Here is a 10,154-nt window from a genome sequence, read left to right on the forward strand (position 1 = left end):
TTCACTTTGCTGACAAGCGATTACGGCGAAACGCAGCACTGCGCCAGAATAGTACGAGCTGAGCCGTAGCGGAGGCGCCAGTGACATTCTTCTAATGCCATTCATGTGGTGGGGGCCCCCCCTTCTCTCTCGCCCGCGACTATTGTCCGTTTCCCCGGCCGGAACCGGAGAGAGTAGCTCCTGCCGGGTAGGCGGACAAGAGAGAAGGCTGCCGGCTCTGCGGTGCGCTGCGAGTGGCGAGTGGAAGAGTTTAACCTTTTCCCGATGTGCTGCTGCAGCGCGACTCCGTGACCCCGCGACCTCGCGTGCGCCGTACGCAGCCCTGCCTCCGCTTCCCAGAACCATCCTTTCTTCTTACAAGGCGCCCAAAACTGGTTGCTTTGCCCCAACGTTGGTACTTCCTAGAACGAAAAATGCGTTTCCAGCCCCAGCTAGCTTTTCTTTTTTTAGCGTTTGTACTATCCTCCCGTCCTTGTACATTCCCTCCTGGATGGTCTAGACACAAATCACTTCCTGCTGTGCATGCAAGACGCCCAGCGCACCACAGCCACAAAGATATCGCCTGTTCATAATGGTTGTGTAATGAATTGTTTAAGAAGTAAAGGCTCTAAGGTAGAGCCTTTTCTTGTACCGTCTTCTTCATTAAGTCAACAGACGAGAACCACGGCCGCACGATGATCCGTTTCCATCGGGCGGCTGGAGAACACCTTGCCGTTGCCTCCGCATGGCGGTGGAACAACAGCGACCTGATGCGATCGAATTTTTTTTTTTATTCGGCGGTTGGGCTTTCAATCTTAGTGTTCGCCGAGGTCCGTCTGTATGTCTGGAGTTTTCTTGACCTTAAATAAAATTAACTAAAAGAAAATACCCTACGGCCGCGAGTGGGTTTCCAATCCGGACAGCGCGATTAGATTAGTTTTGCTGGCCACTGCATCAGACCACTACATCATCGCCTTTTGTTCTATGTACATGAACCATGTATAAACCATGAGGAAAACAGTGGCAGATCGACATGACACGTAATACGACACACCTCAGCAGCACAGCACTCGCTCTTACATCGCCGCAGCCGAACATCTCGTGTCCTAAACAAGCAGTCTCTCGCGCTGTGCTTTGGGTATCTTCTGCATCAACTTCCAGCCGTGCGCATTGGATCCCAATATCGAAACCGCAGTGCTAACACACCAAATTCACATTTGCCGTAGCCTCGCCAAATCGACCAAAATTTGTTTTTGTGCCACTCTTTGTGCCTTGCACTGCGCTCTTCACAAAGCTGGTGGCAGTCCTGCGTAACCAGGTCTTCAAAGAATGCAACTGATTCTCTCCAGAAACTCTGATGTGATTTTTCAGAAATGTTGGACCGCTTCAGGACTGATCCTTCGCCAGGAGTGACACATTAGCCGCTGTAAGGTTTTTTTTATGCGAAGCATATTACTAGAGCTACACTACAGCCCGTCGAGCGCGGCGGTGGAGCTACCACCGTGACACCACGTGACAACATGACGTCACAGCGGAGGAGAGATGGGCTGCCGGCTCGCGCGGTCGGCCGCGGCGGTGGAGGCTCCACATCAGAGGCGCGGCGGCTGACCACGTGACAACATGACGTCACAGCAGAGGAGAGATGGGCTGCCGGCTCGCGCGGTCGGCCGCGGCGGTGGAGGCTCCACATCAGAGGCGCTGCCTGCTGCTGCTGTGGGTACATCAATACAGTCTATAGGGAATGGTGGCAGTGGTGGAATAACTAAGGGTGTTTCCAATGTACTTTCCATGGGTGCCAAGAATGCTGTTGTAGCCAACCAAGGAAAGCCATGTATTACCAAGCCTAGCCATCAATATGCTTCGCATCTGACTAGGCTTAACCTTAGCTAAGCCTCAGCCATTTTTTTTACGTGAGCCGGCAACGATGCGTTCATGCATGAGACCTTTCAGGGCCGGTCTGGCAGACGCGCCAGCTTTGTCGTTCTTCAGCGTCGTGCCGTTTCACATGCAAGCGACTGAGCGATTGAGCGGCGCGTCGCAGCGAAAATTTCCAACTTGTTGAAACCTCGCCGCTCGTCTCAGCGACGACTGAAAACAGGTTTTACCGCCGCGGCGACAGGATTCGCTGGCATTTTCGCTGCCATGTGAAACAGGCTTAAAAAAATTCCACGGCTCGAGGGAAAGAGGGAAAGTAAAAGGAGAAAAAGAGAAAGGCGCACGCAAAGGTACAGCAGGAGACAGCACCCTCTCCCTACTGCCCTTTGCTCTCTAGGTTAATATGCTGGCATCATCAGCCTTATCGAAGTTCAGTGTCGTCTTGACATCAGATCGTTTTTTTTTATTGAGCAGTCTAGAGGTAACAAACATAATGGTATGTTGTGATCAGAGATGCCTTCGATGTTTTCTTTCTGCGCTTGGTGTACTGGAAAGTGATCACTGATTAGTATAAGATCGAGGATATTGTTTGCTGATCCTTGCTTGAGCGTTGGTTCTAGGATAATTTGGTGGAGATTAAAGGAGAGCATTAAGTCAAAAAGAGCTTCTGAAGATGATGATGTTTGTTGCATAGTTATCCAGTCCACGTCAGGAAGGTTAAAGTCACCCATGAGAATGATTCTAGTGCTGCAAGCATATTGTTGAAGGAAGTCATGAATGACAGAAATGCACTCATCTCCTGAAGAGGGGCTCCTATACTGACAGCCTACACAGACAGTAGTATTGTTGCAGAGAAGTCTGCAGAATACGCTTTCAGCACCTGACACATCTGGGAGCGTAACAAACGGCAGGGTTTTCTTTATCAAGAGAGCCACACCACCGCCACGGGAGTCTCGGTCTTTCCGAATGACTGAGTAGTTGGGTGGTGCGATTTCATGACTCGAAATTTCTGGTGAAAGCCAAGTCTCCGTGACGGCGACAATATCAGGTTCCCGATTAATTAATAGGTTTTCTAAAGATTTTACTTTACTAAAGATTTTATGCTCCTTGCGTTTACATTTATGATGGTCAGTGCTTTAATCGCGCTCTTCCCCGTGTCGTTGGTGGGCTCCTTTTTTCGACTGTCTCCTCCTGCTCTTCGTTTTTTTTTTCAGCGGAACTTTCTCGTTCGTTTCGTCATCCCAAACAAAGGCACAGCTGTTTATAAATAATTTGTCGAAGGCAAGCGAAACTTTGTCCCCTTTTTGTCGATTTTCTTTGGCACTGTTCCACAGTTTTTTTCTGATTTCTCGAATTCTCGGAGAGAAATCTTCCCCAATGGCATATTTCGTGTATTTAAGTTTAAAACCTTGCTTCAGTATTGCCGACTTGTTACGGGCATCCAGTAGTTTAAAAATTACCGGTCTATTCTTATTAGCCTGCGGCCTGCCTAACCGGTGAATACGTTCAAAGGCAACTGGATCCAGCTTTAGGGTATCTTCAATGATACTTTTGTTGACAGCCTGCTCCAGAGTTTCGGTTGATTCTTCTTCATCTTCTGGTAGTCTATAAACAATTAAGTTGGATCTCCTGCTCCTGTTCTCAAGATCGTCTATTTTTTTTCCCAGTATTTCTATTACGTGATTCATGCGAGAAATCTCAGTTTGACAAGACTGCACTTCAGTTTCTATTAGTGTTATGGCATCTAACTTGTTTTCTGTGTCTGTGAGCCGTTTTTCCTTTATTTCTTTAATATCTTCCGCAATATCCTTCAGTTGTTTAGCGATTTGTGCCATTTCAGGGCCGGGATTTGTTTCGACGTCCCCTGACAACAGGAGGAGTTTGCACAGGAATACAGCAACATCAAACACTTCAAGACACAGCTGCGGGCACGGCAGCACTACCAAGAAACGGTCGCTAGAGCGGAAGCATTTGTTGTTGTTGTTGTTGTTGTTGCCTTGGTGGCATGGCACATACCCACGACGGGGGATTGGCCAGGGTTCAGTGAGGAGAGCCCAAAGAAGGCAAATTGGTACCAAGCTAATGGATAACCTTTTGGGGCCAAGCTAATGATTAACTTTGGGTACGTATTGCGAGGAATTAAAGATAGAATTATGGATAAAAAGAAATTACGGGAAGAAATGAATGAAAAAAAAAACCGGCATAAAGATTAGAGAACTGAATACCAGAAAAATTCTGAAGGATTTTGCAATGCGGACATTTTGGGTACCATTAGCAAGGGAACCTGCCGGTAGCAATTATGTAATTGTGGAGGAAATCGCAAACTTGATGCAATGCAAAACCTCTGGCGCTAGCACCGAAGGACAGGAGAAGCGGAACCGACAAAGTGAGTCCCATTCGAGAAATTGGAATTTCGAGATACGTCCTTCTCTGAAGTGCAAACCTCCGGCAATAGAGTAGGAAATGCTCCAGTGTTTCCACCTCTCCGCAAGTCGCACAAAGGTTTGAGGGACTGAACCCGCATCTGCATAAATAAAGATTTAAGCTGGGAATTCTGCACCGCAGGAGTGTCATTGCAACCTCACACTGCCGGGATTTACAAGCACGAACCTTCCATGGGTACATGAGATGGTGGTAGTCAATAGTAGACAGCAAGGGATCGTTGCACATAGTGGTAATATGCTGAAAGCGCTGAAAGCGAGACATTCCGAAAAGGATCAGATTAGGGACGCTACAGGCGACCGGTGCATTGAGAGCAGATTTTGCTAAAAAGTCTGCTGCATCGTTTTGAGAAATACCGCAGTGACCTGGGATCCAAACGATGCGCACCTCTTTCACCCATCCAGGAATGAAATACTTCAATGAGCGGCTCAATAGATCGTCCCGTTTAGAATCCAGCGCCAACAACACAGAGAGGCAATCTGACAGGAATATCACTTGGGAGACACTGGGGGGAATCTTTAAAGCAGCCAGCCCAAGAGCCATAAACTCCGCTAGAAATATGGGAGTGTAATCCGGGACTCGAAGTGAATAACTCCAAGAGAGATCCTCAGAAAAAATGCCAACGGCTGCGTTCTGGCCAGCCCCGGACGCATCTGTAGCAATCACGCTGTGGTGGGGGAAAGAGTCAAGGTGTTCTGAGAGGAGACTAAGTAGGGTCCTGGACGGCAGATGCTTTGAATTAGGTGGGAAAATACAATCAAAAGCAATATCCACAGGGGACGTTGCAGAACCTACTCTACACACAGAACTGAGATCTACACCAATGACCGATAAAAGGTTTTGAGTAAAAACGACCTGAGGGAGGCGAAACCTTGGCCAATGATGACTAAAAAATAGAGCCGGGTGGGAAACAAAAATAGGTGTAGCCACACCAGAAGCAGACTCAAATGCCCGTAAGAAAGTCCTGACAGTTAATAGCTGAAAACGAGAGTTAAGGTCGGGAATACGAGCCTCCAGGTACAGAACTGCGGTGGAAACTGACTGAGGGAGGCCGAGGCAGAGGCGCAGGGCACGCCTTTCTAACAGCAGCAACGGACGGAGCTTGTATTTGGCGGACCCAGAAAAGAGTATGCAGCCAAACTCCAAAATGGGTCTGACATAGGCTTTGTAAAGGAGTAGGAGCGTGTCCCGACGCATGCCAAATCTCCTATTGCTTATTCGAAGTAGCCGACCCAGCGCACGCTCTCCTTTCTCAACGATACTCTTGATGTGGGGCCGCCAGTCCATACTACCATCATAAATTACGCCTAGATACCGCAAGGAGTCCACCTGCGGTATAATGTCCGTGCGATATTGTAACGATATATATAAAGGCATGTTAGATTGAAAAACTAACACACTGCTTTTATGCACATTTAACACCAGATTAATGTTATTAAGCCAAACCTCGAGAGCATTGAGGTAAGCCTGAAGACAACGATACAGGGCATGAATGTCGGTTGCCGAGGCAAAGAAGGCAATGTCATCTGCATAAACGTAAACTGTAACGTCAGGGTGGATGGGAATGTCACACAATAGAATATTGAAAAGGAGTGGCGAAAGCACAGAACCTTGTGGCACACCTCTGGTCTGGGCGTAGGTGTCTGAAGTGAAGGAGCCGTCAGTGCAAAAAAACTGCCGTCCCGCTAAAAATTCGCGGATCCACGCATAAACGTAGTACGGCGGGTGTAGTGTTGACAATTTCGTGAGAAGGATAGAATGTTCACCACTGTCGTACGCTTTAGCAATGTCAAGCGTCACTAACGCTGGGACTTCGTTTTTTCGCATAGCAAGGCGGATTCTGTCTCTAAATCAACATGGGCAGACCATATTGAGCATCCGCGGCGAAAGCCAATCTGGGCTGGACACAATGCATTAATTTCTGAAACATGCTTTGACAGGCGGCTGTGCACAATTCTTTCCACGAGCTTTACCAAATTGGATGTTAGAGCTATCGGCCGAATGTTATCAAGATGGAATCCTTTTTTTGAATCTTTTAAGAGTAATACTATTTTCGCCACCTTCCAGGAGTGCGGCAGCCATGCAGCTTCCAATGAAGCGTTGACCAGATCGAGAAGGTCCTGAGTGAATTCTTCAGCTAAGATTTTCAACATACCGACCGTAACACCGTCCGAACCCGGAGCCGAAGACTGCATCGCAGAAACTACAGTTAGTAGTTCTGATTTATCAACCGCCACATAGTCTGAGCTGGGGAAGGGGTCGAACAAGGGCACTCTGCGCTTCTCCTGAAAGCGTAACGCGAGCCCTTGTGCGATTCGCTCTAACTCATCTTTCGCCTCATGTGGGGACAGTACAGCCGAGCTTGTTAACTGCATTGATGAGGAGTGGATATTCCGTTCCATAAAACGGTACAGAGCCTTCCTATTGTTTGGGGCTGACAAATAGGCATTCAAATTTTGATTGTAGTCACCCAGGCTATCTCGGAAGGTTCGATGCCGCTGGCAGTACCATGAAGAAACAGTCCAAGGGCGAGCTGCACAATGAAGACGAAAGGATTAGCGCACCGCATGCTAGTAGTGCCGCCGAGCCCACTCACGGTGCATTAACATTAGGGTGCATTAACATTAACATTACGGTGCATTAACAAAAATTCCAACATGCCGTCAGCATGTAAGGATTTTATTATTGCTCTGAAAACACCGCATTTTTTAAATTTTCACTGGCAGGAGGGAGTAACTTTCTTGACTGCGCTGCTTTCTTCCTACGCAAATGAAAGACGTGTATGCTGACCTCTTACACCTTTTTTGCAGCAAAAACAATTCGAAAATATGTAGCGTAAGATATAACACTAATGCACTGTGGAGCTTGAGGCCTTATTGGTCCAGTAGAGTGGAGAGCTGGGCGAGTTAATTGGTGCACGATTGTAGAAAGAAAACCAGCGCAAAGGACGGGGACACAGAACTGGGAGCACAGAATACAGGAACACAGAACACAGCTTAGTCCTGTGTTCCTGTTCTGCGTCTCCGTCCTTTGCCCTTGTTTTTCTTCCTTAATTGGCCATGCACTTGTGGCAATTTAAGTGCACTTCCTGTGAATTTTGCACAAAAGTGTATTTTTGCATTCACCATTTTTACACACTTAGTTCTTTTATCTTTTGGTCACTTCAGAAGAGAGGAGTTAGTACAGAAGTAATTTACTTGGAGAATACAAGGAAATATGTCTTGCGATGAATTTTCTCATATTTTAATTCTGCCTGATGGGAATGCATTACGCGCCATACGGTAGAACCAAACACCCAGGGCTCTAAGTTGGGCAAAGCATGTATCATATGTGGAAGTGCGAATATGGCTGTGGTGCGCTGGGCGTCTTGCATGCACAGCAGGAAGTGCTTTGTGTCTACACCATCCAGGAGGGAATATACAAGGACGGGAGGATAGTACAAACACTAAAAAAAAAGCTAGCTGGGGCTGGAAACGCATTTTTGGTTCTAGCAAGTACCAACGTTGGGGAAAAGCAACCAGTTTTGGGCGCCTTGCAAGAAGAATGGAAGGTTCTGGGAAGCAGAGGCAGGGCTGCGTAGGGCGAACGCGAGGTCGCCGGGGTCACGGTGTCGCGCCTTCTCTCTTGCCCGTCTACCCGGCAGGAGCAACTCTCTCCGGTTCCGGCAGGGGAGACGGACAATAGTCGCGGGCGAGAGCGAAGGGGGGTCCACACCACATGAATGGCATTAGAAGAATGCCCCTGGTGCCTCGACTACGGCTCGTAGTATTCTGGCGCAGGCTTGGTTGCTGCGTTTCGCCGTAATTGCTTGTCAGCGAAGTGAACACAGCACTATGCCTTCCCGTGAATAGCAGAAGCAGGGACGTCGCGGCCACATCGGCATTCGCAGGATAGCGCCGCGCTCTCGCTTATTTGATCGCTTATCCTCTGGCAAGCCAAAAAGTCTTCCTGTCGTGGCACGCCACCCACGGCTTACGACACTACGCCTGTCACTCTCCTTCGAACTTCAAGTGTTTCTCTTCTTGCTATGAGAGTATTAGCCGTTGCGGCCACCAGTTCAAGCAGCGAGAAAAATGCGCCGCTGGAATAAACTTCATTAAAACTTCCTGTTGGGCGAGTTGGTAGTTGGTGATTATAGCGCTTGTGTGTGTGTTTCCTCTCTTTTTGTCCGTGTCTTTGTTTGCGCTATAACATTTCTAATTCAAGATGAACTACCAACTCGCCCAACAGGAAGTTTTAATGAAGTTTATTTCTTATGCAGTGGGCCCATCTTTCTGTGTTTCTTCATCTTCTTCCATCTCTGACCTTCTACTGAGTAACATCGTGGACGCTACATGCCGGGCAATACGCTACGCCTTTTGCATTCGGAATAGCGCTTGTGTGTGTGTTTCCTCTCTTTTTGTCCGTGTCTTTGTTTGCGCTATAACATTTCTAATTCAAGATGAACTACCAACTCGCCCAACAGGAAGTTTTAATGAACTATAGACTTCTTTCTATAAAGTCTATAGATTGGCTATAGACAAATCTTAGACAACAGTCTATAGGCAATACAAATGCCACAGACAGTCATACACTATCTATAGATTTATGGCCATACACGTTTATTCGACTTTTGTCTATAGACAGTCTATAGACTATGAGTAGACAAAAAGCAATATCTATGGGAAGTCACTAGAGTCAATAAGAAGTCTACAGACTGTCTGTAGGCCATTTTGATAAGGGTCTACATTACAAGGCGCTTACCCGACGCAAAAGCACTGAACAAAGTTGCATACTGGAAGCCATTTGTAGTCTTTAGTTTTGTCTTTCTTATAGGGCATGCCAGCAAGCAAGGCTATGGAGGGTAAGCCATCCAACACAAGCAAATTTCCCTGACGGCATGTTTCGGCCTCCAGTGCTCCCGACTTGTTCCAAGAGGCCATGCAGCGAGGTGCAGAGGCGCTTCCTGCCCACGTAGGGCCCGACGTCAACGTGTCATTTTTCTTCAGCCCGTGTCCCCTCCTCCGCTGCCGCTAGCTGCCCCAGCCCGAGCGCACGGGTGCAAAATGATGCGTCCGAGCCAACAATACCGTCCAAGAAAGGTGGAGGCACAGAAAGCGTACATCACCCTGTACAAAATATCGGCACGGCCGACGATACAGGAAGGAAACGCGAGCGTACGCAAAGTAGCGGGACACGGGGCTATTTTGCATGACCCGGAGGAGCGAAGAAAAAAGAAAGAGAACAAAGGAAACATGGATGAGGCGACACGTCCTCAACTCCACTTAGTTGTGTGCAGTGCAGATTTAAATGTGACCCGATCAAAGAAAGAGAGTGAGAGAGAGAGAGATTACATTTTTGAACACCGTATTTGCTTCGTTATGTAGTGTGCCGCTTTCCCGCTAGCGATTCCTCCGCATTCGGGCCTGAAAAACGTTCGTGGAAGCCATAGGTGTTCGAAATTTCGGCCATCATAACTTGCTCCATGTACGAGTGCGTAGCGGCACTATTTCGGCACTATTTTCTGTCGCGCAAAGCCACAGCTGTAGAACCTGATCACTCGCTTATCCGCACAGTCGACATTTGTTTTAAGTAGAGCTCAGGGAAATACGTAAGGCAACACCTGATTTTCATGCAACCGACGGCTACCCTTCAAGGATGAGCGGCAAGCATACACTGTTTCTTCTATTTCTAGGCAATGTTGCCCCCGGCTGTTAATTTCCGCTTAACAATCGCAATGACAGATAGGAGACTTTCTGCGATGTGAAACGTATGACGCTTAAGGAAAAACACCATCTGGTCAACAAGCACAAACAAGGCGTTCCGTTTCGTCTTGTTTTCACCCATATCAGCAGCTCCGGCAGTTCTGCGCCTCCATG

The 10,154-nt window shown here is 47.8% G+C and overlaps 1 pseudogene; it reads right to left on the bottom strand.

The window, feature by feature from the left end:
- Window positions 1-2,982: 2,982 nt before the first annotated feature.
- LOC149353957 (uncharacterized) lies at window positions 2,983-9,218 on the bottom strand (annotated as a pseudogene).
- Window positions 9,219-10,154: the final 936 nt, after the last annotated feature.

Source organism: Amblyomma mixtum, chromosome 3 (assembly GCF_055824585.1).
Source record: "Amblyomma mixtum isolate Tamu chromosome 3, ASM5582458v1, whole genome shotgun sequence".
NCBI lineage: Eukaryota > Metazoa > Arthropoda > Arachnida > Ixodida > Ixodidae > Amblyomma > Amblyomma mixtum.